Genomic DNA, 27,511 nt, shown 5'->3' on the forward strand with positions numbered 1-27,511 from the left:
GACAGGGACAATGGCTGCCGTCAGTGCTGAGGCCAGAGCGTTGAACGATCGCTGATGGGCAGCCTGACCCGAATGAATGCCCTCCAGGTATGCATTGCTCCGATGCACCTCCCTTTCCACCCCCTGGATGGCATTCAAAAGGGTAGACTGCCCAACAATGAGCGTCCGGAGGAGGTCAATGACCTCCTCACTGAGGGCAGGAGGGGTAACTGGGGCAGGGCCTGAGGTGCCTGGGGCGAAGGAGATGCCCGCCTTGGTGTGCAAGCGGGCACGGGGTGAACGCTGAGGGGCTGTTTGGAGGGCGGAGCTGGTGCGCTGGGTGGCGGCTGTACCTGTTGTTGCGGTGGGCACGGATGTTGCCGCCACCACAAGGGAGCCCCCTTCCGAGGACGTGTCGGTGTTGCTGATGTCTCCACGTGTCCCCGTTGTGGAGCCCCCCTCGCCCTCCGTCTCACTGGTGAAATCAGAATCCGTAGCATGGCCCTCCGGGGCCATGTGAGATGCACCTCCCTCGTGCTCCAATGCCACTTCTCCTCCGCCAGATGATGCTAATGCACACATGAACAGGAAGAGCAGACAAAAAAAGGGGGGGAGAGAAATAAAGACATGTTGAGTGCATGCATTGGCAACACAGTTGGCGGAGAGGACAGACACAGAAGCCCCCTGCACTACGCCGCGCACTTGGGGTACACTACTCAATCAGTGAGACTTGGCCTACAAGCCAATGGACGACATCTGCACACATAGGTGACACAAGGCCATGGATAGGTGTACTTGGCACCCTACAGAGGTGGAGGGCGGGGGCACAGGGCCATGCCTTACGGAGGGGACTAGCCTACAGAAATCGCCCTGGCCTAGGGATACCCTCATCCCTCCTCCCCCACCCAGACACCTCCACTGCGCGCGAAGATAGCAGAATGTCATAAATCAAATCAAATCATTAACATTTATAAAGCGCGCTACTCACCCGTGCAGGTCTTAAGGCGCTAGGGGAAAAGGGGGGGTTATCGCTGCTCGAACAGCCAGGTCTTTAGGAGTCTCCGGAAAGCGGAGTGGTCCTGGGTGGTCCTGAGGCTGGTGGGGAGGGAGTTCCAGGTCTTGGCCACCAGGAAGGAGAAAGATCTCCCACCCGCTGTGGAGCGGCGGATGCGAGGGACAGCAGCGAGTGCGAGGCCAGAGGAGCGGAGGAAGCGGGTGGGGACGTAGAAGCTGAGGCGTCTGTTGAGGTATTCCGTTCCCTTGTCGTGGAGGGCTTTATGTGCGTGGGTGAGAAGTCGGAAGGTGATCCTTTTGCTGACTGGGAGCCAATGCAGGTGTCTCAGGTGTGCGGAGATGTGGCTGCTGCGGGGTACGTCGAGGATGAGGCGGGCCGAGGCGTTTTGAATGCGTTGCAGGCGATTTTGGAGTTTGGCTGTGGTCCCGGCATAGAGGGTGTTGCCGTAGTCCAGGCGGCTCGTGACGAGGGCGTGGGTCACGGTTTTTCTGGTGTCGGCGGGGATCCAGCGGAAGATCTTGCGGAGCATGCGGAGGGTGAGGGAGCAGGCGGAGGACACGGCGTTGACTTGCTTGGTCATGGTGAGAAGAGGGTCCAAGATGAAGCCGAGGTTGCGGGCGTGGTCTGTGGGGGTCGGTGCGGTGCCGAGGGCCGTGGGCCACCAGGAGTCGTCCCAGGCGGACGGGGTGTTGCCGAGGATGAGGACTTCCGTTTTTTCAGAGTTCAGCTTTAGGCGGCTGAGCCTTATCCAATCTGCGACGTCCTTCATACCCTCTTGTAGGTTGGTCTTGGCGCTGGCGGGGTCCTTGGTGAGGGAGAGTATAAGTTGGGTGTCGTCGGCGTAGGAGGTGATGATGATGTCGTGCTTGCATACGATGTTGGCGAGGGGGCTCATGTAGACATTGAAGAGTGTTGGGCTGAGTGATGAGCCTTGAGGTACGCCGCAGATGACCCCTTGTGTCTGCTGTGATGTCCTCACGCGCCCATCCAAATCTGGGTAGGCCACCGCCAGGATCCGAGACATCAGGGGGGTCAATTGACGGGTGGCACCCCTCCTAAGTTGGGAGGCCATCCCCAGCAGAGCCTCCGCGGTCTTTCTGCTCCCGTGGCGGATCTCCTCCCACCTCTTGCGGCAGTGGGTGCCCCGTCTGTTTTGGACCCCCAGGGTCCGGACGTCCTTGGCGATGGCACGCCAAATGTCGACTTTCTGATGGGCGCTGACCTATGTGACACGTACAGGGAGAGAAAATAAAATATCAACATTTTCTGCATGCTCGATGTGAGTATCCCCACCCTTGCCATGTGGCACATGCTCTCATCTGTCGTTTGATGCATGCCTCATACGCTCCCCTCCGCACCTTCGTTCATTCACCCCACTCAACCCAGGCATTGCCCACAAAGCATGGTCCCAGTGTACTAACCTGTTGGTCTGGAGGACCGTAGAGTAGCGCATACTGGGGGAGGACCCCATCCACGAGTTTCTCCAATTCTTCAGAAGTGAAGGCAGGGGCCCTTTCCCCAGTCGCAGCAGCCATTGTCTCTTCCAGACCGAGGTCACAGCAGCACTTGCAGTATAGGTCCTCTCCTGTGGATGATCAGGTCTCGAGTGATTAAGCTGATAGAAAATGGCGGTCACGCCCGCGGCGGTGCGTACCGCGCCCGCTGGCGCACTTCGTCATTGGCTCCTGAAACCCATAGGGTTCTATGTTAACCAATGCGGCTTTGCACCGCGGTCTTCGACCGCCTACCGCCACGGTGTGCCACACCAGCGCATTGACCTCACATCCCATTGTCACACTTACAGGTCAGGCTGCCGCCATTTCAAGGGCCCACATGGCTTAATTTCTACTGCGTCACACAGGCCTAGGCCTTGCATTGCCACTCATACAAGCCATTCAATGCATAGCGAATTGTGTACTGTGCAAGCTGTGGGAACGTACCTGGGGTTTGCTTGACTCTGTGCTCCATGTTGTCCTTCCTAGGCACCGTCCGCTGGGACTTGCGAGGAGATGGAGGAATGTTCCCGTGTCCAGACCGCTGGTGGACCTGTCGACAATGGAAGAAAGACATGTCATACTGACATACAGACTTGACCGAGCCACTATACAGGAACTGTGTGCCCAGCTGGAGCCAGACCTGATGTCACCCATTCGCCAACCCACAGGGATTCCCCCTCTGGTGCAGGTTCTGTCAGTACTCCATTTTTTGGCAAGTGGGTCATTTCAAACAACAGTGGCCATTTCATCAGGGATGTCTCAGCCTATGTTTTCTAAGGTTTTGTCCAGAGTGTTGTCTGCCCTGATGAAATACATGCGGACCTACATTGTTTTCCCTGAGGTGGGCGATTTGGCTACAGTGAAGGGTGATTTCTATGCCCTTGGACATATTCCCAACATCATTGGTGCTATTGATGGGACCCATGTGGCTTTGGTTCCCCCCAGTGAAAGTGAACAGGTGTACAGGAACAGAAAATGTTATCATTCTATGAATGTCCAGGTGGTCTGTTTGGCTGACCAGTACATCTCCCATGTAAATGCCAAGTTCCATGGGTCAGTGCATGACGCCTACATCATGCGAAATAGCAGCATCCCTTATGTGATGGAACAGCTACAGAGACACCGTGTGTGGCTAATTGGTGGCTCTGGTTACCCCAACCTGTCGTGGCTACTGACCCCAGTGAGGAATCCCCGGACCAGGGCAGAGGAACGGTACAATGAGGCCCATGGGCGGACTAGGAGGGTGATCGAGCGGACCTTCGGCCTCCTGAAGGCCAGGTTTAGGTGCATGCATATGACAGGTGGATCCCTAATGTACTCACCGAAGAAGGTGTGCCAGATCATCGTGGCCTGCTTTATGCATCACAACCTGGCTTTGCGACGCCAGGTGCCTTTCCTGCAGGAGGATGGTCCAGAGGGTGGTGTTGTGGCAGCTGTAGAGCCTGTGGAGAGTGAAGAGGAGGATGACGACGAGGACGACACAGACAACAGGGACACAGTGATACAACAGTATTTTCAATAACACACAGGTACGAATCAACACCGCCATTTTACATGTACTTACAGTCTCCTGCCTCTCTACTGTCTGAGTTTCCCCCCAGTTTATGTTAACTGAGTTGTGACTTTCCCGTCCGTTTTCAGAGATGTGGGCCCCACTGCGTGACCTCTGCTTTGTTTGCCCATGGACTACAGCTGTGTGACAGTGGTATGTTGTCATCACAATGTAACTGAACATTTTGGCACCGTTATGTCTAATACATTTGTTCAAAAGACAAGCGGACTCCAGATAATTTTAGTGCAATAAGTGAATTTATTTAAGTGCTAAATTTAGGGACATGCTTGAAAATCGGTGATGGGTGATGGTGGAGTAATGTCCATGGCAGAGTCCAGATTTTCAGTCTCACAGGTGCATTGACCATATGCCTGTGGAAGTATGGAGCAGGGGCAGTTCAAGGTTGGACAGGGTGACAATGTGGGACAGTGGGATGACATCAGGGGGTATCCTTTGCTGGCGGGGGTCTTGGCATCCTACTCTGTCTTCTTCCTAGATCTCAGGTACCGCTTGCGGGGTGGTTCTTCTTCTGCAGGAGGTGGGGTTCTGGTGGCCTGTTGTTGTGTGGGGGCCTCCTGTCCACTAGCGCCAGCGGAGGTGGTAGGCAGCTCCTGGTCCATGCTAGTGACAGGGGCCCTTTGTGGTGCCACATGGTCCCGCAATGTGGTGACAATCTGGGTAAGAGCCACGACGATGGTCCCCATTGCGGAACTTATGGCTCGGAGTTCTTCCCTGAACCCCATGTACTGTTCCTCCTGCAGTACCTGGATCTCCTGGAACCTGGCCAGTACCGTAGCCATCGTCTCCTGGGAGCGGTTGTATGCTCCCATGATGGAGGAGAGGGCCTCGTGGAGAGTCGGTTCCCTGGGCCTGTCCCCCCCCCTGTCGCACAGCTGCCCTCCCAGTTCCCCTGTTTCCCTGGGCCTCTGTCCCCTGGACCGTGTGCCCACTACCACTGCCGCCAGGTCCCTGCTGTTGTTGGGGTGGTGGGTCAACCTGGGTGCCCTGTAGTGGTGGACACACCGCTGATTGACGTGTCCTGGAGACAGAGGCATGGGCCCGCTGGGTGGGAGCTGTGCTGGTGTTCCCAGAGGGGGGTAGGTCTGCTGTGGCCTGTGGCTGTGTGAGGGGAAGAGGTCCCCGATGGGCCGGGCTGGTCATCTGGGTCCAGGGAGACAGAGCTGCTGTCATCACTGGGGGCCTCTTCTTGGGGTGGGATGGACATTTCTGGACCCTCCTGGGCGGTGTGGTGGCGTTCGGGTCCTGCAGGGGTATAAGAGTATAGTTATTGCTTCTGTGTGTGCCATAGTGTGCAATGGGTGGGTGGCCGTGTACCCCAGTGCTGGCATTCCCTTGTGGGGGCTGTTGTGACGGTGGCTTGTGGGGGAGATGGGTATGTGCAGTGGGCATGCTTTGGTGATGGGTGTCCATGCTTTGTGGACGCATGCAGGGCTCGATGTTGGGATGGGTGGGTTGTGATGGTGAGCCATTTGCAAGGAGATGGTGTGATGGGGGTGGGGGTGAGGGTGGGGGTATTATTTGGCATGCAGGTGGGGTGGGGGGAATGAAGTAGTGAAGATTTGACTTACCAGAGTCCATTCCTCCAGCTACTCCTGCGAGGCCCTCAGGATGCAGGATGTGCAAGACTTGCTCCTCCCATGCTGTAAATTCTGGGGGAGTAGGTGGGGGTCCGCCGCCAGTCTTCTGCACCGCAATGTTGTGCCTTGATACCATGGAACGCACCTTCCCCCGTAGGTCATTCCACCGCTTCCTGATATCGTCCCGATTTCGTGGATGCTGTCCCACAGCGTTGACCCTGTCCACTATTCTTTGCCATAGCTCCATCTTCCTGGCAATGGTGGTGTGCTGCACCTGTGTCCCGAAGAGCTGGGGCTCTACCCGAACTATTTCCTCCACCATGACCCTGAGTTCTGCGTCAGAAAACCTGGGGTGTCTTTGGGGTGCCATGGGGTGGTGTGGATGAGGTGTGGGGTGGTGTATGTGTTGTAGAGTGTGGTGAGTGTGGTGGTGTATGGTGTTTTGTGCGTGGATATTGTGTGGGTGATATTGTGATTTGCCTCTGTGTGATGGTGTACTCTATTCTGTGCTGTCTCTCTCTGGCCTTCAGTCGCAATTGTGGTCGTAAGGGTTTGTGGGTGATGTAGGTGTGTGTTTTATATTGTAATGGGTGTGTGTATGTGTCTCAGGTGTGTGTATTTTGAATTGTCCAATGTGGCTGTGTTTTGTAAAGGTGTGTGTATTTTGAGCGCAGCAGTGTGTACCGCCAATGGAATACCGCGGTTGAAAGACCGCTGCGGGGATTTGTGGGTCGGAATAGCATGGGCATATTTCTGTTGGCGTGACGGTGGAGGTTTGGTCATCGCCAGTTTTTCGCTGGCCGTTGGTGTGGCGGACTTTTGTTGTTGTCGGGTTTTTGGCGGTTTGCCAGTTGCGGGTCAGAATGACCGTGGCGGTTTACCGCGGCGGTGTTATGGCAGTCTTTTGACCGGCGGTAAGCGCCTTTTACCGCCGAGGTCAGAATGACCCCCAAAGTGACCTAATAGTACATAGGACACATTGTATGTTATGTTTGTTAGGTGAAACCTTTATCCCCGGTGTATGACTCTTTCCTTTCAGAAAACCAAGGTTTTGTCATTCTCAAGGTTTATTTTAAGAATTGGTGATGCAACCTTTTTCATTCCCCTTTTAGGTAATTTTAACATCAGCTTTAGTGTAGTATAAAGATGACCTCTTATTTGTCAATTCTTCAAAAAATTACTATACAAAGTACTTTGCGCCACTGGCTTTCACGTGCTTTTTGTGGATTGCCATTGCTTCATGGGCTGTCTATCAAGGCAATGGCATTTTGTGGATGCTTACATAAGTTTATTTATTTTCCCATCATGATATAGTTCATATAATTGTCATTAGAATTAGAAACAGTGTGCGCTCTTTGATGTATTTACTTTCCTAATGCTAGGACATTTTAAATGCTGTTTTTTTTGTTCAGGAAGTGAGGGCTGTTTGGATGGCTTAGCCTGTCTTAAAGACACAATGTATTTCACTAATCACTCTTGCATGCTTACTTATATTACTTTACTTTTATGATAATATATGTTTTTTGCATTTACTTTTTTGCTTCACCAGATGTATATGCACATTGACTTCCTAAAAGATGTAACGTAAACACTGACTGCAAATGTTTCTACTAAGCAACAAGCAACTTTGTGCCATGAATTGTTTTTCTGTTCACCAGTTACAACTTAAACCTCTTTCCTTGACTCCTCCCATATCACTTTTCTGCAAGACCCTACCCCAACTTCCATATCGCTATACCCCAAAAGGTTGCTTCATTATTGAATTTTCTTCCTGTGACAGCTCGAGGCAACACAAACAAAGGCTCCCAACTGTTTCCAAAAGTCTCAAGCACAAAGTCAGACCTTTTAGCATTGCAGAAGCTTTTTTAGTAGCAAAGATTACTAATTACACATATTATTCTAATTGGATTTATTGGATTTGTTTTTACTTTCTGTTAGTCCATCTAAATAAAAAAAACAGTTTCTCAGACTTTATTTTTAACATGCTACATATTTACCATTAATCATAGCAATTCTTGCTAGACTATGGCAGCATTTTGTGGACTGCTTTTTATGGTTGGGGTAAGCAGGAGCACCTTTGTCTCAAACAACAGAAGTTTGTGCAGTGTGGATAATTTAGTTACTAGGGTAGTGTGTGTCATGAAAAGAAGGTTCGAGTATAAACACAAGTGAAGACAGGATATGTCACACATGAAGCTACAGAACTCTCACAAAACTTGCAAATGGTAGCAGCCATCTAGAATGCTTAGAGTACAAGTTTCTCATGGTCCATAGCATCATTGCCATACATAGTTTCTGTATACAGGACTTTGTTGTCAGTATTTTAAAAGCCCTGCTTGGAAGTCGGCCCTGCCAAAAGGACTCCGCCAGCCATATTATGACTTGTAATATGGCCTGGCTGTGTCCTGACGGCATGGCGCTGTCGACAGTGGGAGTGCCGGGTCCCATCCCCTTAGGGAGGAGCACCTTGTCGGACGAGGTAAGTGTCCTCTGCAATGGGAGGGGGGTGGGGTATGTGAGTGGATGTGTGTGAGTGTGTGTATATGTGTAGATAGGGGTGGGGCTGTGTGTGCGTGTATGTTGAGGAAAGGAGGGAGTGGGGGGATAGAGTGTGTGTATGCGTTTCAATGGGGTGAATGTAGTGAGAGCATGTGTGAATAGGGATTTTGTGCATGTGTGCGTGTATGTGTATATGGATTTGGGTGTGTTGCGTGTGTACAGGGAGTGCAAAATTATTAGGCAAATGAGTATTTTGACCACATCATCCTCTTTATGCATGTTGTCTTACTCCAAGCTGTATAGGCTCGAAAGCCTACTACCAATTAAGCATATTAGGTGATGTGCATCTCTGTAATGAGAAGGGGTGTGGTCTAATGACATCAACACCCTATATCAGGTGTGCATAATTATTAGGCAACTTCCTTTCCTTTGGCAAAATGGGTCAAAAGAAGGACTTGACAGGCTCAGAAAAGTAAAAAATAGTGAGATATCTTGCAGAGCGATGCAGCACTCTTAAAATTGCAAAGCTTCTGAAGCGTGATCATCGAACAATCAAGCGTTTCATTCAAAATAGTCAACAGGGTCGCAAGAAGCGTGTGGAAAAACCAAGGCGCAAAATAACTGCCCATGAACTGAGAAAAGTCAAGCGTGCAGCTGCCACAATGCCACTTGCCACCAGTTTGGCCATATTTCAGAGCTGCAACATCACTGGAGTGCCCAAAAGCACAAGGTGTGCAATACTCAGAGACATGGCCAAGGTAAGAAAGGCTGAAAGACGACCACCACTGAACAAGACACACAAGCTGAAACGTCAAGACTGGGCCAAGAAATATCTCAAGACTGATTTTTCGAAGGTTTTATGGACTGATGAAATGAGAGTGAGTCTTGATGGGCCAGATGGATGGGCCCGTGGCTGGATTGGTAAAGGGCAGAGAGCTCCAGTCCGACTCAGACGCCAGCAAGGTGGAGGTGGAGTACTGGTTTGGGCTGGTATCATCAAAGATGAGCATGTGGGGCCTTTTCGGGTTGAGGATGGAGTCAAGCTCAACTCCCAGTCCTACTGCCAGTTCCTGGAAGACACCTTCTTCAAGCAGTGGTACAGGAAGAAGTCTGCATCCTTCAAGAAAAACATGGTTTTCATGCAGGACAATGCTCCATCACAAGCGTCCAAGTACTCCACAGCGTGGCTGGCAAGAAAGGGTATAAAAGAAGGAAATCTAATGACATGGCCTCCTTGTTCACCTGATCTGAACCCCATTGAGAACCTGTGGTCCATCATCAAATGTGAGATTTACAAGGAGGGAAAACAGTACACCTCTCTGAACAGTGTCTGGGAGGCTGTGGTTGCTGCTGCACGCAATGTTGATGGTGAACAGATCAAAACACTGACAGAATCCATGGATGGCAGGCTTTTTAGTGTCCTTGCAAAGAAAGGTGGCTATATTGGTCACTGATTTGTTTTTGTTTTGTTTTTGAATGTCAGAAATGTATATTTGTGAATGTTGAGATGTTATATTGGTTTCACTAGTAATAATAAATAATTGAAATGGGTATATATTTTTTTTTGTTAAGTTGCCTAATAATTATGCACAGTAATAGTCACCTGCACACACAGATATCCCCCTAACATAGCTAAAACTAAAAACAAACTACAAACTACTTCCAAAAATATTCAGCTTTGATATTAATGAGTTTTTTGGGTTCATTGAGAACATGGTTGTTGTTCAATAATAAAATTAATCCTCAAAAATACTACTTGCCTAATAATTCTGCACTCCCTGTATGCAAGGGTGTTGTGAGTGAGTGTCAGGGTATGCGTGTCTGTGGGTGCATGTGGGTGCGTTATTGTTTGCGGGGGAGTACAGAGATTGGGCGGGAAGTAAGTTTGTGTATGCAGGGGTGTGGGTGGGTCACAACTGGGAGCGGTGGTGCGGGGGTTACTGGGTGGTTCTGGGAGGTGGGCAGTGGGAATGTCGTAAGGGAAGGGGGTCTCTTGGGTAGATGGGTGGGGGGAGTCGTCCACCGGTGGCAGGAATCCAAATTCCTGTCGCTGGTAGCCTTTCCGCCAGAGATTTTGTGGCAATGCTACCACCACGAAATTCTTGGCGGAGAGGGGACTCGTGATACCTGTAGGAGGCTGGCCTGGCTTATAGTGGGTACCTTGTGGTACTTACACCCTGTGCCAGGTCCAGTTATCCCTTATTAGTAGAATAGAGGTGTTTCTAGCAGCTTAGGCTGATAGAAGGTAGCTATGGGAAAGCAGCTTAGGCTGAACTAGGAGACATGCAAAGCTCCTACTATACCACTTATATCATATAGCACAATATCATAAGAAAACACAATACTCAGAGTTACTAAAAATAAAGATACTTTATTTTTATGACAATATGCCAAAAGTATCTCAGTGAGTACCCTCAGTAAGAAGGTAATTAATATACACAAGTTATATGTACACAAACCCAAAACGGGTGAGTAAGAGTAAGAAAAGTAATGCAAACAGTGTAGAATTACAATGGGATGCAATAGGTGAACATAGGTCTAGGGGCAACACAAACCATATACTCCAAAAGTGGAATGCGAATCACGAATGGACCCCAGACCTATGGGAGCTTGTAGAGGGTCGCTGGGACTGTAAGAAAACAGTCAGGGTGTCCAAGATACCCCACCCCAAGACCCTGAAAAGTAGGAGTAAAGTACCCCTACTACCCCAAAAGGACAGAATAGTCATGATAGGGGGATTCTGCAAGAACCACAAACACCAGCAAAGCACTGAAGACGGATTCCTGGACGTGAGGACCTGCAAGGCAAGGGGACCAAGTCCAAGAGTCGCGATATTGTCTGGGGGGTCAGGAGCCCAGGAAACGCCGGATCCGGATGAAGGTGCAAGGAAGCTGCCTCCGGATGGAAGAAGCTCAGGATTCTGCAACAACGATGAGAGCTAGGAACTTCTGGAAGATGTTCCACGGCGTGCTAAAGGTTGCAGAAGTGCTCCCACGCAGAAATACCGCAAACAAGCCTTGCTAGCTGCAAGGGTCATGGTAGAGGTTTTTGGGTGTTGCTGGGGACCAGGAAGGACCACGATGTCACCCCTTGGAGGAGGAGATAGAGAGGGTGCTCAGCAACTCAGAGAGCCCCCACAGAAGCAGGCAGCACCCGCAGAAGTACCAGAGCAGGCACTTAGAAGATTTGTGAACTGGAGCTGGCTCAAAGTCACAAAGGAGGGTCCCACGACGTCGGGGGCCAACTCAGAGGGTTGAGCACTGTAGGACGGAGTGCTGGGGAACCAGGCTAGGCTGTGCACAAAGGAATCCTTGGAGGAGTGCACAGAAGCTGGAGCAGCTGCAAATAACGCAGTCCACAGGTTTGCAGTCTAGCGTGGGGAGGCAAGGACTTACCTCCACCAAACTTGGACTGAAGGATCACTGGACTGTGTGAGTCACTTGGATAGAGTTCCTGTGTTCCAGGGACCACGCTCGTCAGGATGAGAGGGGACCAAGAGGACCGGTGATGCAGTCTTTTGGTGCCTGCGTTAGCAGGGGGAAGATTCCGTCGACCCACAGGAGATTTCTTCTTGGCTTCCAGTGCAGGGTGAAGGCAGACAGCCCCCAGAGCATGCACCACCAGGAAACAGTCGAGAAAGCCGACAGGATGAGGGGCTACAATGTTGCTGGTAGTCGTCTTGCTACTTTGTTGCGGTTTTGCAGGCATCCTGGAGCAGTCAGGGGTCGATCCTTGGCAGAAGTTGAAGAGGGAAGTGCAGAGGAACTCTGGTGAGCTCTTGCATTCGTTATCTGAAGAATTCTCCAGAGTAGAGACCCTAAATAGCCAGAAAAGGAGGTTTGGCTACCAAGAAAGGAGGATTGGCTACCAAGAAAGGTAAGAGCCTATCAGAGGGGGTCTCTGACATCACCTGCTGGCACTGGCCACTCAGAGCAGTCCAGTGTGCCCCCAACACCTCTGTTTCCAAGATGGCAGAGGTCTGGGACACACTGGATGAGCTCTGGGCACCTCCCCTGGGAGGTACTGGTCAAGGGAGTGGTCACTCCCCTTTCCTTTGTCCAGATTTGCGCCAGAGCAGGGCTGGGGGATCCCTGAACCGGTGTAGACTGGCTTATGCAGAGATGGGCACCATCTGTGCCCATCAAAGCATTTCCAGAGGCTGGGGGAGGCTACTCCTCCCCAGCCCTTCACACCTATTTCCAAAGGGAACCCTCTCTCAGAGGAAATCCTTTGTTCTGCCTTCCTGGGCTGGGGCTGCCCAGACCCCAGGAGGGCAGAATCCTGTCTGAGGGGTTGGCAGCTGCAGTGGAAACCCCGGAAAGGCAGTTTGGCAGCACCCGAGTTCTGTGCTAGAGACCCGGGGGATCATGGAATTGTCCCCCCAATACCTGAATGGTATTGGGGTGACAATTCCATGATCTTAGACATGTTACAAGGCCATGTTCGGAGTTACCATTGTGACGTTATACATAGGTAGTGACCTATGTATAGTGCACGCGTGTAATGGTGTCCCCGCACTCCCAAAGTTTGGGGAATTTGCCCTGAACGATGTGGGGGCACCTTGGCTAGTGCCAGGGTGCCCACACACTAAGTAACTTGGCACCCAACCTTCACTAAGTGAAGGTTAGACATATAGGTGACTTATAAGTTACTTATGTGCAGTGAAAAATGGGTGTGAAATAACGTGGACGTTATTTCACTCAGGCTGCAGTGGCAGGCCTGTGTAGGAATTGTCTGAGCTCCCTATGGGTGGCAAAAGAAATGCTGCAGCCCATAGGGATCTCCTGGATCCCCAATACCCTGGGTACCTCAGTACCATATACAAGGGAATTATATGGGTGTACCAGTGTGCCAATGAGAATTGGTAAATTTAGTCACTAGCCTGCAGTGACAAATTTGGAAAGCAGAGAGAGCATAAACACTGAGGTTCTGGTTAGCAGAGCCTCAGTGATACAGTTAGGCACCACGCAGGGAACACATACATGGCACATACTATGAGCACTGGGGTCATGCCTGGCAGGATCCCAGTGACACAGGGGCTAAAACATACATACATACAGTGAAAATGGGGGTAACATGCCAGGCAAGATGGTACTTTCCTACACAACTCCCTCCTCCCCCAAAACGAAGGACAATAAGACTAGCCTTGTCCTGATGAGTCTTCATTGTCTAGGTGGAAATATCTGGAGAGTCCATCTGCATTGGAGTGGGTACTTCCAGGTCTATGTTCCACTGTATAGTCCATTCCCTGTAGAGATATGGACCACCTCAACAATTTAGGGTTTTCACCTTTCATTTGTTTTAGCCAAAGTAGAGGTTTGTGGTCTGTCTGAACAATAAAGTGAGTACCAAACAGGTATGGTCTCAACTTTTTCAGTGCCCAGACCACAGCAAAGGCCTCCCTCTCTATGGCAGACCAACACTTTTCTCTAGGGATCAACCTTCTGCTGATAAAAGCAACTGGTTGATCCTGGCCCTCAGAATTCAGTTGTGATAGTACTGGAACCTACCCTTAATTCAGATGCATCAGGTTGAACAATTAATTTCTTGGAGTAACATGGGCTTTTTAGGACAGGTGCAGAGCACATGGCCTGTTTTGAGCTCCTCAAAAGCTTTTTGACAGCTAGCTGTCCATAACACCTTCTTAGGCATTTTCTTGCTAGTGCGATCATTAAGAGGGGCTGCTTTGGAGCCATAATTCTAGATGAATCTCCTATAGTACCCTGTGAGTCCTAGAAAGGCTCTCTCCTGGGTCTGTGTTGTAGGGGGCTCCCAATCCATGATAGTCTGGATTTTCCCCTGTAGTGGTGCAATCTGTTCTCCACCAACCAGGTGGTCCAGATAAACCACTTTCCCCTGCCCTATCTGGCACTTTGAGGCCTTGATAGTGAGGCCTGCCTTTTGCAGGGCCTCCAAAAGTTTCCAAAGGTGGACTAGGTGATCATCCCAGGTTGAGCTAAAGACAGCAATATCATCTAGATATGCTGCACTGCAAGCCTCTAACCCTTGCAGGACTGTGTTCACCAACCTCTGAAAAGTGGCAGGTGCATTTTTCAAACCAAAGGGCATCACTGTGAATTGGTAATGCCCTCCTATGGTAGAAAATGCAGTCTTGGGTTTAGCATCTTCTTCCAATCTAATCTGCCAATACCCTGCAGTTAGATCAAAAGTGCTAAGATACTTGGCAGAAGCCAGTGTATCAATGAGCTCATCTGCCCTGGGTATAGGGTGAGCATCAGTTTTGGTTACCTGATTGAGCCCTCTGTAATCTACGCAAAACCTCATCTCTCTCTTTCCATCTTTGGTATGAGGTTTAGGAACAAGCACCATAGGGCTAGCCCAGGGGCTTTCAAAAGGTTCAATTACCCCTAAATCCAACATTTTCTGGACCTCTTGTTTTATGCAGTCTCTGACATGGTCAAGCTGCCTATAAATTTTACTTTTGACAGGCAGGCTGTCTCCAGTGTCAATTGTGTGTTCACTCCAGGATGTTGTACCTGGTACAAGTGAAAAGAGGTCTGAAAATTGGCTTAGGAGATTGATGCAGTTGTCTTTCTGTTCTGTAGTCAGACAATCTGCTAAACCTACTCCCTCCACTAAGGCATCTGCTTCAGTGGTGGAGAAGAGATCAGGGAGAGGGTCACTCTCTTCTTCCTGTCCCTCATCTGTTGCCATGAGCAGGGTGAGATCAGCCCTGTCATAGTAGGGTTTTAGGCGGTTGACATGAATCACCCTAAGGGGACTCCTGGCAGTGCCCAGGTCTACCAAGTAGGTAACCTCACCCTTCTTCTCAACAATTAGATGGGGTCCACTCCATTTGTCTTGGAGTGCTCTTGGGGCCACAGGCTCCAATATCCACACCTTCTGTCCTGGTTGGTACTGGATCAGAACAGCCTTCTGGTCATGCCATTGCTTTTGCAGCTCCTGGCTGGCCTGAAGGTTTTTTCTGGCCTTTTTCATATACTCAGCCATTCTGGATCTTTGGCCAAGTACATAGTCTACTATGTCCTGTTTAGGAGCTTTTAAAGGTTGTTACCAACCCTCCTTCACAAGAGTAAGTGGACCTCTTACAGGGTGCCCAAAGAGGAGTTCACAGGGGCTGAAGCCCACTCCTTTCTGGGGTACCTCCCTGTAAGCAAAAAGGAGGCAAGGTAACAGGACATCCCATCTCCTCCTGAGTTTTTCAGGGAGTCCCATTATCATACCTTTGAGAGTTTTATTAAACATCTCAAACAGACCATTTGTTTGTGTATGGTAAGGGGTGGTGAACTTGTAGGTAACACCACACTCCTTCCACATTGCTTTTATGTATGCAGACATGAAGTTGCTACCTCTGTCTGACACCACCTCTTTAGGAAAACCCACCCTGGAAAAGATTCCCAGGAGGGCCTTTGCCACTGCAGGAGCTGTAGTGGTCCTTAAAGGTATGGCTTCAGGATATCTTGTGGCATGGTCCACTACCACCAAGATAAATCTATTGCCTGAAGCAGTAGGAGGGTCAAGGGGGCCAAATATGTCAACCCCTACCCTTTCAAAGGGAACCCCAACCACTGGAAGTGGAATTAGAAGGGCCTTTGGAGTGCCCCCAGTCTTGCCACTGGCTTGGCAGGTCACACAAGACTTGCAAAAATCTTTGGTGTCCTCTGACATATGAGGCCAGTGAAACAAGGGGACACGTCTTTCCCAAGTTTTCGTCTGGCCCAAATGCCCAGCCAAAGGAATGTCATGTGCTAGGGTGAGAAGAAACTCTCTGCACTGCAGGGGAATGACCAATCTCCTGGCTGCTCCAGGTTTTGGGTCCCTTGACTCTGTGTACAAGAGGTTATCTTCCCAGTATACCCTATGACTGTCACTGACATCCCCATTTTGCTGCTTGACAGCTTGCTGTCTTAGACCCTCTAATGTGGGACAGGTTTGCTGTGCCACACTCAGCTCTTCCCTTGCAGGCCCCCCTCCACCCAAAAGCTCAGCAGTGTCTGCTGCCAGCTCCTCTGGTGTAGGTTCTGCACAGGGAGAGAATTCCTATTCCTCAAAAGGGGAATCATCTGTAGAGGGAGGGATAATGGGTAGGGATTTACCCTTCTTACCCCTAGCTTTAGGGAGCACTTGGTCCATTGTTCCAGGATCCAAGTTACCCTGTCCTTTTTGCTTCTTGGCCTGAGCCCTTGTTAAAGCAAAAATATGCCCAGGAATGCCCAGCATTGCTGCATGAGCCTCCAACTCCACTTCTGCCCAAGCTGATGTCTCCAAATCATTTCCTAGTAGACAGTCTACAGGTATATCTGTGGCTACCACAACTTTCTTCGGACCAGTAACCCCCCCCAGTTGAGATTCACAACAGCCATGGGGTGGCTAAGAGTGTTGTTATGAGCGTATGTCACTTGGTACTGCTGACCAAGTAGGTGTTGATCAGGGTGGACCAGTTTTTCTACCACCATAGTTACACTGGCTCATGTGTCCCTGTAGGCCTGAACCTCAACACCATTGATTAGGGGCAGTTGCTTGTACTTATCCATATTAAGGGGACAAGCAACCAAGGTGGCAAAATCAATGCCACCATCAGAGACTAAAACAGCCTCTGTAGTATCTCTAACAAGACCAACCCCAACTACATTGCCAATAGTGAGCCCAGCTACACCCTTGGTTTGGCTATTGGTAGTAGATTTCCCACCACCACTGCTATTACTGGGGGCACTAGAATTTGCAGCAGGTGTTGTGGTGGTGGGAGGTTTGGTGTTTTTCTTTGGACAAGTGGAATCACTTGCCCAATGGCCTTTGACTTTACACAAATAACACCAAGGCTTTTTAGGTTGATTATTAGAAGAGGATTTGGACCCACCACCCCCAGAGGATTTGTGTGGGCCTGATGAAGACTCAGAATGTTTACTTTTGTCCCCACCCTTCTCAGAAGACTTACCATCCTTCTTCTTGCCATCCTTGTCACCCCCTGTATGAACTTTTCTGTTCACCCTTGTTCTGACCCATTTGTCTGCCTTCTTTCCCAAATCTTGGGTAGAGGTCAGATCAGAGTCCACTAGGTACTGGTGCAACAAGTCAGACACACAATTGTTAAGAATATGCTCTCTCAGAATAAGATTGTACAGGCTTTCATAGTCAGATACCTTACTGCCATGCAACCACCCTTCCAAGGCCTTGACTGAACAGTCCACAAAATCTGTCCAGTCTTGAGAAGCCTCTTTCCTGGTGTCTCTGAAATTAATCCTGTATTATTCAGTGGTTAAGCCAAATCCATCCAAGAGTGCATCTTTCAAACCTTTGTAGTTATTGGCATCACTTTCTCTGACAGTGAGGAGCCTATCCCTACCCTTTCCAGTGAAAGATAGCCACAAAATAGCAGCCCACTGCCTTTGAGGGACCAACTGTACTATACAGGCCTTCTCAAGTGCAGCAAACCTCTTATTAATGTCATCCCCCTCGTTGTAAGGGGGGACTATCTTGTGCAGATTCCTGAAATATTGCTCTCTTACAGGATTGCTATCAGAAATACTGCTGCTGCCACCATGGGGAACTAACCCCAATCTCTGTCTTTCCCTCTCTATGTCTAGGGATTCCCTATCTAAGGCCAGCTGTTGCTGTTTAAGCTTCAGTCTGGTATCTTCAACCCTCTACATTTTGAGTTCCCTTTCTAACAAGTTATCCTCAGGGTGGGGGGGTTGGGAATGCTTTGACACAGAGGAAATGTGGGAAGTTTCAGAGGGGGACCTGTCCCTAACTTTTTGGACCCTAGAAAACTGGCCTCTAGGGATAAAAGATGCCCTACTGTTGTGGGAGCCTCTATCACTACCAGCTTCACTAGGTGTCCTGCAAGTGGGCAGGCCCTTGTAAGAACCCTCCCCAGCTTTCTCAAGGAACTCTCCTGAGTCAGACTGGGAAGCTTCCCCATTTTCTAACCTCTCATGTGATGGCCCAGACTGGTTGTGGTCATCTACAACAAGCATGTTAAAGAGAAACTCTTTTGTAGGATTATTTCCTATACTCAAACCTCTATCCAGGCAGAGACCCCTTAAACTTTTGTAGTTTAAACTCTCATATGTTGCATCAACAGTTTTGGGAGTAGGCTCTACAACAGACATGATAGTATAGGTTTAAGGATAGTGAGAAAGAAAAAGGTTTTGGAACGTTAGAAAGTACAGAGAAAAAACTTTTTTCAAACTTTGGGAAACTTTTAGAAGTTTTCAAAAGTTTTCAGAACTTTGTTAAAAGTTTTAGAATAGAAAAGTAAATTTTTTTGGTTAAGTGTACATATGCTGAACTATTTGGTATATGATTCTCTTATGAAAAGTACCAAATGACAAAGTGATAAAGCAGTTGCAAGTACTTATCCCACCGCTGCACCACCAATGTAGGAGGCTGGCCTGGCTTATAGTGGGTACCTTGTGGTACTTACACCCTGTGCGAGGTCCAGTTATCCCTTATTAGTAGAATAGAGGTGTTTCTAGCAGCTTAGGCTGATAAAAGGTAGCTATGGCAAAGCAGCTTAGGCTGAACTAGGAGACATGCAAAGCTCCTACTATACCACTTATATCATATAGCACAATATCATAAGAAAACACAATACTCAGAGTTACTAAAAATAAAAGTACTTTATTTTTATGACAATATACCAAAAGTATCTCAGTGAGTACCCTCATTAAGAAGGTAAGTAATATACACAAGGTATATGTACACACACACAAAACAGGTGAGTAAGAGTAAGAAAAGTAATGCAAACAGTGTAGAATTACAATAGGATGCAATAGGTGAACATAGGTCTATGGGCAAGACAAACCATATACTCCAAAAGTGGAATGCGAATCACGAATGGACCCCAGACCTATGGGAGCTTGTAGAGGGTCGCTGGGACTGTAAGAAAACAGTCAGGGTGTCCAAGATACCCCACCCCAAGACCCTGAAAAGTAGGAGTAAAGTACCCCTACTACCCCAAAAGGACACAATAGTCATGATAGGGGGATTCTGCAAGAACCAGCAAAGCACTGAAGACGGAGTCCTGGACCTGAGGACCTGCAAGGCAAAGGGACCAAGTCCAAGAGTCGCGATATTGTCTGGGGGTCAGGAGCCCAGGAAACCCCGGATCCGGATGAAGGTGCAAGGAAGCTGCCTCCGGATGGAAGAAGCTCAGGATTCTGCAACAACGATGAGAGCTAGGAACTTCTCCTTTGGATGGAAGATGTTCCACGGCGTGCTAAAGGTTGCAGAAGTGCTCCCACGCAGAAATACCGCAAACAAGCCTTGCTAGCTGCAAGGGTCACGGTAGAGGTTTTTGGGTGCTGCTGGGGACCAGGAAGGACCAGGATGTCACCCATTGGAGGAGGAGATAGAGAGGGTGCTCAGCAACTCAGAGAGCCCCCACAGAAGCAGGCAGCACCCGCAGAAGTACCAGAGCAGGCACTTAGAAGATTTGTGAACCGGAGCCGGCTCAACGTCACAAGGGAGGGCCCCACGACGTCGGGGGCCAACTCAGAGGGTTGAGCACTGCAGGACGGAGTGCTGGGGACCCAGGCTAGGCTGTGCATGAAGGAATCCTTGGAGGAGTGCACAGAAGCCGGAGCAGCTGCAAATCACCAGTCCACAGGTTTGCAGTCTAGCGTGGGGAAGCAAGGACTTACCTCCACCAAACTTGGACTGAAGGATCACTGGACTGTGTGAGTCACTTGGATAGAGTTCCTGTGTTCCAGGGACCATGCTCGTCAGGATGAGAGGGGACCAAGAGGACCGGTGATGCAGTCTTTTGGTGCCTGCGTTAGCAGGGGGAAGATTCCGTCGACCCACAGGAGATTTCTTCTTGGCTTCCAGTGCAGGGTGAAGGCAGACAGCCCCCAGAGCATGCACCACCAGGAAACAGTCGAGAAAGCCGGCAGGATGAGGGGCTACAATGTTGCTGGTAGTCATCTTGCTACTTTGTTGTGGTTTTTGCAGGCGTCCTGGAGTAGTCAGCGGTCGATCCCTGGCAGAAGTCAAAGAGGGAAGTGCAGAGGAACTCTGGTTAGCTCTTGCATTCGTTATCTGAAGAATTCCCCAGAGGAGAGACCCTAAATAGCCAGAAAAGGAGGTTCGGCTACCATGAAAGGAGGATCGGCTATCAAGAAAGGTAAGAGCTCATCAGAGGGGGTCTCTGACGTCACCTGCTGGCACTGGCCACTCAGAGCAGTCCAGTGTGCCCCCAACACCTCTGTTTCCGAGCGAGATGACAGAGGTCTGGGACACACTGGAGGAACTTTGGGCACCTCCCCTGGGAGGTACTGGTCACGGGAGTGGTCACTCCCGTTTCCATTGTCCAGTTTCGAGCACGAGCAGGGCTGGGGGATCCCTGAATCGGTGTAGACTGGCTTATGCAGAGATGGGCACCATCTGTGCCCATCAAAGCATTTCCAGAGGCTGGGGGAGGCTACTCCTCCCCAGTCCTTCACACCTATTTCAAAAGGGAGAGGGTGTAACACGCTCTCTCAGAGGAAATCCTTTGTTCTGCCTTCCTGGGCTGGGGCTGCCCAGACCCCAGGAGGGCAGAATCCTGTCTGAGGGGTTGGCAGCAGCAGCAGCTGCAGTGGAAACCCCGGAAAGGCAGTTTGGCAGCACCCGGGTTCTGTGCTAGAGACCCGGGGGATCATGGAATTCCATGATCTTAGACATATTACATAGCCATGTTCGGAGTTACCATTGTGACGTTATACATAGGTAGTGACCTATGTATAGTGCACATGGATCTCCGCACCATAGTGTAATGGTGTCCCCGCACTCACAAAGTTCGGGGAATTTCCCCTGAACGATGTGGGGGCACCTTAGCACCCAACCTTCACTAAGTGAAGGTTAGACATAAAGGTGACTTATAAGTTACTTATGTGCAGTGAAAAATGGCTGTGAAATAACGTGGACAGGCCTGTTAAGAATTGTCTGAGCTCCCCATGGGTGGCAAAAGAAATGCTGCAGCCCATAGGGATCTCCTGGAACCCCAATACCCTGGGTACCTCAGTACCACATACAAGGGAATGATATGGGTGTACCAGTGTGCCAATGAGAATTGGTAAATTTAGTCACTAGCCTGCAGTGACAAATTTGGAAAGCAGAGAGAGCATAAACACTGAGGTTCTGGTTAGCAGAGCCTCAGTGATACAGTTAGGCACCACACAGGGAACACATACATGGCACATACTATGAGCACTGGGTTCCTGCCTGTGCAGGATCCCAGTGACACAGGGGCTGAAACATACATACATACATACAGTGAAAATGGGGGTAACATGCCAGGCAAGATGGTACTTTCCCACAATACCGCCAGAAGTATTGGGTTGACCACAGGTTCGGAGATACTTATCTCCAGCCCGCCGGTCCGACCGCCCTGGGGGTAAGCACGGGAAAGTGTTGGTTTAGCACAGGCCAATCCGCCACACCCGGAATATGCCTGTCTTCACTGCCAGCCCGTCGGCGGTGAGACTACCACTGCGGCACCTTAGGTACAAGAGTTTAAAGCACCTGTTGAGGGTCTCTCCACTGCAAGAGTTTTGGGAGAGTCACAAAGGGGAGGGACAGAAATCGATATCGCTGCAAAGGCTAGGCCAAATATTTAACCATTGATAGCCGCCATAGATGAGGGAAGTGGTAATATGGCAAGCCTACCAGCAGGAAATGTGCATACGCAGGCATATGTCAGATCCAGGTACCAGCGCTCGCCAACAGCGTCTTTGGTAAACCCTGATGCAGAAACAGCTAAATTACCAGTGATCTGCCTTCCCCACGCAGCTTGCCATATGTAGTTGTCCTGGTGAATGTCCCACCCTTGGCAGGTAGCACGGACGAGTCAACATCAGCTTTGATTAATAAAGTGGCTCAATGGCTATCACAAAACGTGTTAGGACATTGGGATTTGTTGCAGGAGATTATTTTTGAACGGCAAGTGGATGGAATCAGCCCATTACCGAGACAAACCCCAGGGGATGTAATTTTCATACATTTTCGTAATCCAAATTTGGTGGGGGTAATCCAGGCAAGTGCAGGAGCAGGAAGGGTAAAATCAAGCATTATAAAAATGTTACCACTAGATTTATTCTATAGACATCTGAATAGGGAACCCAGAAGAGATGCTTTTATGCAATCTTGTCCCCAATGCGTAAATGGGATACTCTGTTAGTACATTTTTATAATAATATTTTTGTTAATCTTGTGTGGAGAGCCGTCCAGGAATTTGATGAATGTATTAATAGTTTTCTAACACATTTGAATAAGACTATAATTGTGGTCTGGATCGGGGATTTTAACATTCTATTATGTAGCCTAGACAATCGTAAGCCATGTTGAGTTCTGCAGGATGATGATGCCATGACCAAGGTACATTTCAAACATAATGCTCTAGGCAATGCTCTGAACACCCTATTGTATGAATTTGTATACAGTAGGACCCGGAGGCTTTTAGAGCAGACACAATTCCCGCCTTCAAAGGGGGATTCATGGGACCATCATCTTGGCAGACGTAGTCTATCTGACGTCAGAGTACAATACTGTGGCAAATTGCCTAAGTGATCACAACCTTGTTTCTTCTACTCTAAACATACATTTCCAATCTAAACCTTCAGAGTCTAAACAAAACTGGCCTTTAACAAGAATTAAGGTATTAGGATTAAATGGGGACAAATGAATCCAGCTATCTTTGCAAACAAAATAATAAAGGATAATAATATTCCCATAGAACAGTGATTGTCTGAGAAGTCCACTTAAGCAACTGTTTTAGAGGGTTTTAACCAGCTATGTAGTGCAATTAGTGAGGGATTGACAGCTAATAGACCTTACCTTCCCAACCCACTACGATTCACCTCTGGTTTAATAAGGCTTGCTTGGTGGCGCATAAGCGCCTATTTCATGCTTTAAAAACTGTGCATGATGTCCTCAAGAGGTCTGTAGGGCCAGCCAGGAATATAAGGCTATTGTGGAGGCTAGAAAGGATGAAATGGTGGTATTAGCCTGGGAAGACCTAACTGTAGCTGATGCCACAAAAAATAACGCAAATTTGGGAGGCTATACATCGTCCCTTTTTTGCAGAATCAGACACTCCAAAAGAGGAATCGTTGATCCCCGAAGCCGGATGGGTTACTGTTTTTTTAAGAGTTTTTCAACCTAGTTCACTTGAACAGCTGATTAGGGAGGCCCCAGAGGCAGAACCGCCACCATTACCTTTACCAATGCCCATTGAAGTGGGGGAGGTTGGAAGGGCTTCAGAACTCTCGGCTCCAGGCAAAGCTCCTGACAGGGTCCCTGATTGCCCTTTTTAAAGCAGAGACCAAATTATGGGGACCCATTCTAACAAGTGTACCAAGAAGTGCGGTAGAGGATAAAATCCCAGAATCCTGGAGATTAGCCATTTTAGTGCTGATTTTTCAAAAAGGGGACAGATTATCACCGACCTGTTATATGCCGATCTCCCTGATAGACGCAACTGTTCTAATATTGGGGATGGTAATTCTGGGCCACTGAGAAACCTGGGCAAAGGAGCAAAAGGTTCTATCACTGATCCAGTTTGGATTTAGGCCAGGGGTCGTTACTATTGAACAAACCTTAAATTTGTATCTCATCATTAGCAAGTATGTACATGCTAAAAAGGGTTCTATCCATTTGCCCTTCATAGATTTATCAGGTGCTTTTTACCTTATGAATAGGGACACACTATGGGCCATAATAGAGGTCATGGGTTTTGAATCTGACCTCCTTATCTTGAGAAAGCACCTTCATTATAATTGAAATGTGGTAGTACGCTACAGGCTGCTGGGAGAACTGGCAGCCCACATTAATTCATCTAGAGGGGTAAGACAGGGGTGTATTTTAGCCCCCTTTTTATTTCTGGTTCATATTAATGGCATTGCGGATTACCTTAAAAATGCTGGTGAGGATGTGCCTAAGATGGGTGGGTGTCCAATCTCAATACTTTTATGCGCAGATGATTTTTAATAGTTTTAATATCCTGTACCCCAATTAGTTTGCAAGAGCTGATTAATTCATTTGTAGAATATATGGAAGGGCTTGGTTTGAAGGTAAACCAAGCCAAATGTTGTGTTATGTCCTGTGGTCCAAAAAAAAAAAAGAAAAACAATGACACATAGGATGGGGAGAACTGCTTTGCAAAGAACACAAGTTTTTAACTATTTAGATATTACTTTTAGAGCCAACATTTCCGGGAATGCCCATATCGCAATGAAGAGGAATTCGGAGGCGATTTTTCCGCTTTGCAAGAAAACTAAAACATGAACCCCTGTCATAAATGCTCATATTGTTTAAAGCAAAATGCATTTCTGCAGCAGTATATGGGGCTGGTGTCAGGGACTTTCAAGGTGTAGAGCAGTGGTCTCCAAACTTTTTTATTCTGTGCCCCCCCAGTTGAAAACTAAAAATCATTCGGCCCCCCTAGACTTTTTTCACAATTATTTTATAAAGTTGTCAATGTTTAAATATGTCTAGACCTTTTTAAACATTGCAGTTAAGTACCACTACCTTTTTAAAAATGCAATGACATGCTTCTGTCTAAAACAATGCCCTGTTATATGTAGAATGCTTCTTTTGGACAGAATCTGGCGCCCCCCCTGGGACCACTTGAGGTCCCCCTAGGGGGGCCCACCCCCAAGTTTGAGGACCTCTGATGTAGAGTCCCCTGTAGCGAGTTGAAAATGGTTTTGTGTGCCACCTGCTGGCTGTTCCCAAAAACACTGCTAATTTTATCTCACATGAGGAGATGGGTATAACCTTTGTGGAGGATCAGGTTAAAATCGCCCCTCTTTTATTCTGGGTTATATGATGGTTGAACCGTGAAGGGAATTTTACAAGAAAATGTATTTTGGATTGTTTAGCCTTACAAATATGGGGAATATTGCATGTCTCACTTATGTGAAACCTCTTTTTGTTGAGATGGGATTACCAGAACAGTTTTCAGAACCAGGGTGAATGTGAGGTGATGCTAAAACCTTTGTTAAAAAGCACTTCGCAGAATTTTCAAGGACTAAGAGAGTGCAAAGTATTTTCAGATTTAAAAAGTGAAGTCGTACATACCGATTGTAACAACAAATTACGTGGAGCCCTATTTACTTTGGTTTACTAATTCAAATCACCGTGTACTGGGTACATTAACTCCCCCGTGTCATAATAATCATTCCTCAAAACAAGGCACCAGTTACTTTACCTTGTTGTGCCCTTTATTTGAAAATCAATGAAGAGCATTTTTAATCCCTTCCTGCGTGAGGTTGGTCTTAATAATTATCGAGCAGCTATGGCATTCTTACAAAATCTTGTTTCATTCGCAATATGTTGTGCAATTTTTAATTTCATTAGATCTGCGCTTTGTGTAAGGAAACGGTATGCGGTGTTCTGTAAATTGGGGCCTACATTTTAAAATGTTAATGACTGTCTACATTTTATATATTGTTTTAGCTTTTGGCCCGTATTTATTGAGTATTTCTTATTTGTGGCAGTATTTGCGGAATAAAGATGTTTGACTGACTTTTACATTTCTGCAGGCTGACAATGGAATATTGTCATTTCATGATATGTGGGGAAGATTTCCATCTGTTTTCCAAAGAAATTAAAGAACTACTCCCATGTTTCTTTTGTGTTGTTGGTGACACCCTTAGTATTTGGAAGAGTGGATTGTTATCGTTTATTCATTTTTTGCTTCACTAAGATATTTATTTCTATATATGTATTATTGGTTTATAGCACCCATAATACAGTACATGTGGCCAACCATTGATTTTAAAATTGCGATCTCCAGGGAGATGGTGAGTACCAGGGAGAAGGTGACTCCCAAATAGAATGACTTATTTAATTTGAGGAAGTTAGATGTCACCCAATCAGCAATAAATATCATGCAAGATCTAAAAGCAGCAGTTATCTCTGTAATATCAGCCCATAAAGCAACATGAAAAACAAACGAAACTAAGAGGCCAGTAGTAAGATACGGACATTGAACAAGGTGGGTCCCTTGGGGACTCCTTAGAATACTGGAGTGGCTGTAGACTGAACAAGCATTTGCAATGCAATAGGTCTTGTGTTTGCTCTAGTTCGAGCTATAAGCATTGTCATACCTAACTGGACTTTTCTTGCCACATAAATTGAAAATGGAAAGTAAAACAGTGACATAAGCAAGCTGATTCAAGGCACCACGGCTGCCATGAGCATGATCGCGAAGGAGAGACACAAGAGGAAAAAAGAAGTTAGCTTGCAGTCAAACATATTGGCAAAAGTGCAATTATCCGTGTAACAAGGTCGATAGCCAAGGCAGTCACAAAATAGCTCCAAGGAGGGACAAACCTAAAGTATTTACCAATGATTACAAAGGATTTTTGGAAGGCAAGCCCACAATCGAGTGATAGTGATGGGAATGCAGTGGGTGTGGTTAAAAGCCCAGAGATAGATTACAACATGCCAGAGCGCTTGCGTGCTTGACCTGAAAAGGGCTAATGAAATGGTCTGTAACGAAGAGAAAATGTTAATCAACTGAGTGTTTTCAGACGGATGCTTAACTCATGGACCCCAGCAATAAGGGAGGTTTGAGATACAGCCAAGTACATCCAGTATCTGTCTAAGCGTATCGGCAGCTGCTAGTATTTCTCTACACTTATAAGTAAGTGACAGTATTCCAGGAAATCCTGACATTCCAAAAAAGTAAAAGAAGATTAATGATGTGTTTTTCTATATTTTTGAGGGGCAAGGAAGAAGGTAAATTGGGTGACAATTACTAAGCGCAGAGCCATGTTTCCAGATATGGAGGTCTATAGCAGCCCCAAGCAACGAGCTGTAGAGCACTATACGAGAAAGTTCAATTAAATCAGCAGCTAGCGTGATATGTGGGGGATAGAGGTCCTGAAGGGAGCCTGACGTGACAGAGGAGACAAGGGAACGATGAGAACTAATAGTAAAGGGGAGTGAAAGGCTATTGAGAAAGGCAAGTGAACGAATAGAGGGATGGGGAAGGGAATCCGGATTGAATTGCAACACTTGTGTCATAAAAGAGGTCCTTGCAGAACTCTCAAGAAGGTGTAATGGAGCTGATGAGCACTGCTCTCTCAAACTTGCCTCTGCCTATTTCTCTGTCTCAGCCTCTCTACCTACCTCTAACTTTGCCTTTGTCTCGCTTCAACTATTTCTATCTCAGCCACTTTGCCTATATATCTAGCTCAGTTTTTCACCTTACCTATCTCTTGTTTCTTCATTCCTGACCTCAACACTGTCCTAACTCCCTACTTCTCAGTCTACCTCCCTTTAATTTATTATTCACTTCACACTCCTCTGTCTCTTCTGCATCTATCACTCTCACCTCTCTGTTCATAGCTCACATTGCCCTATTTCACCTCTCTTTCTGACTATTTTTTTGTACCTCCTC

Source organism: Pleurodeles waltl, chromosome 5 (assembly GCF_031143425.1).
Source record: "Pleurodeles waltl isolate 20211129_DDA chromosome 5, aPleWal1.hap1.20221129, whole genome shotgun sequence".
NCBI classification, from domain to species: Eukaryota; Metazoa; Chordata; class Amphibia; order Caudata; family Salamandridae; genus Pleurodeles; species Pleurodeles waltl.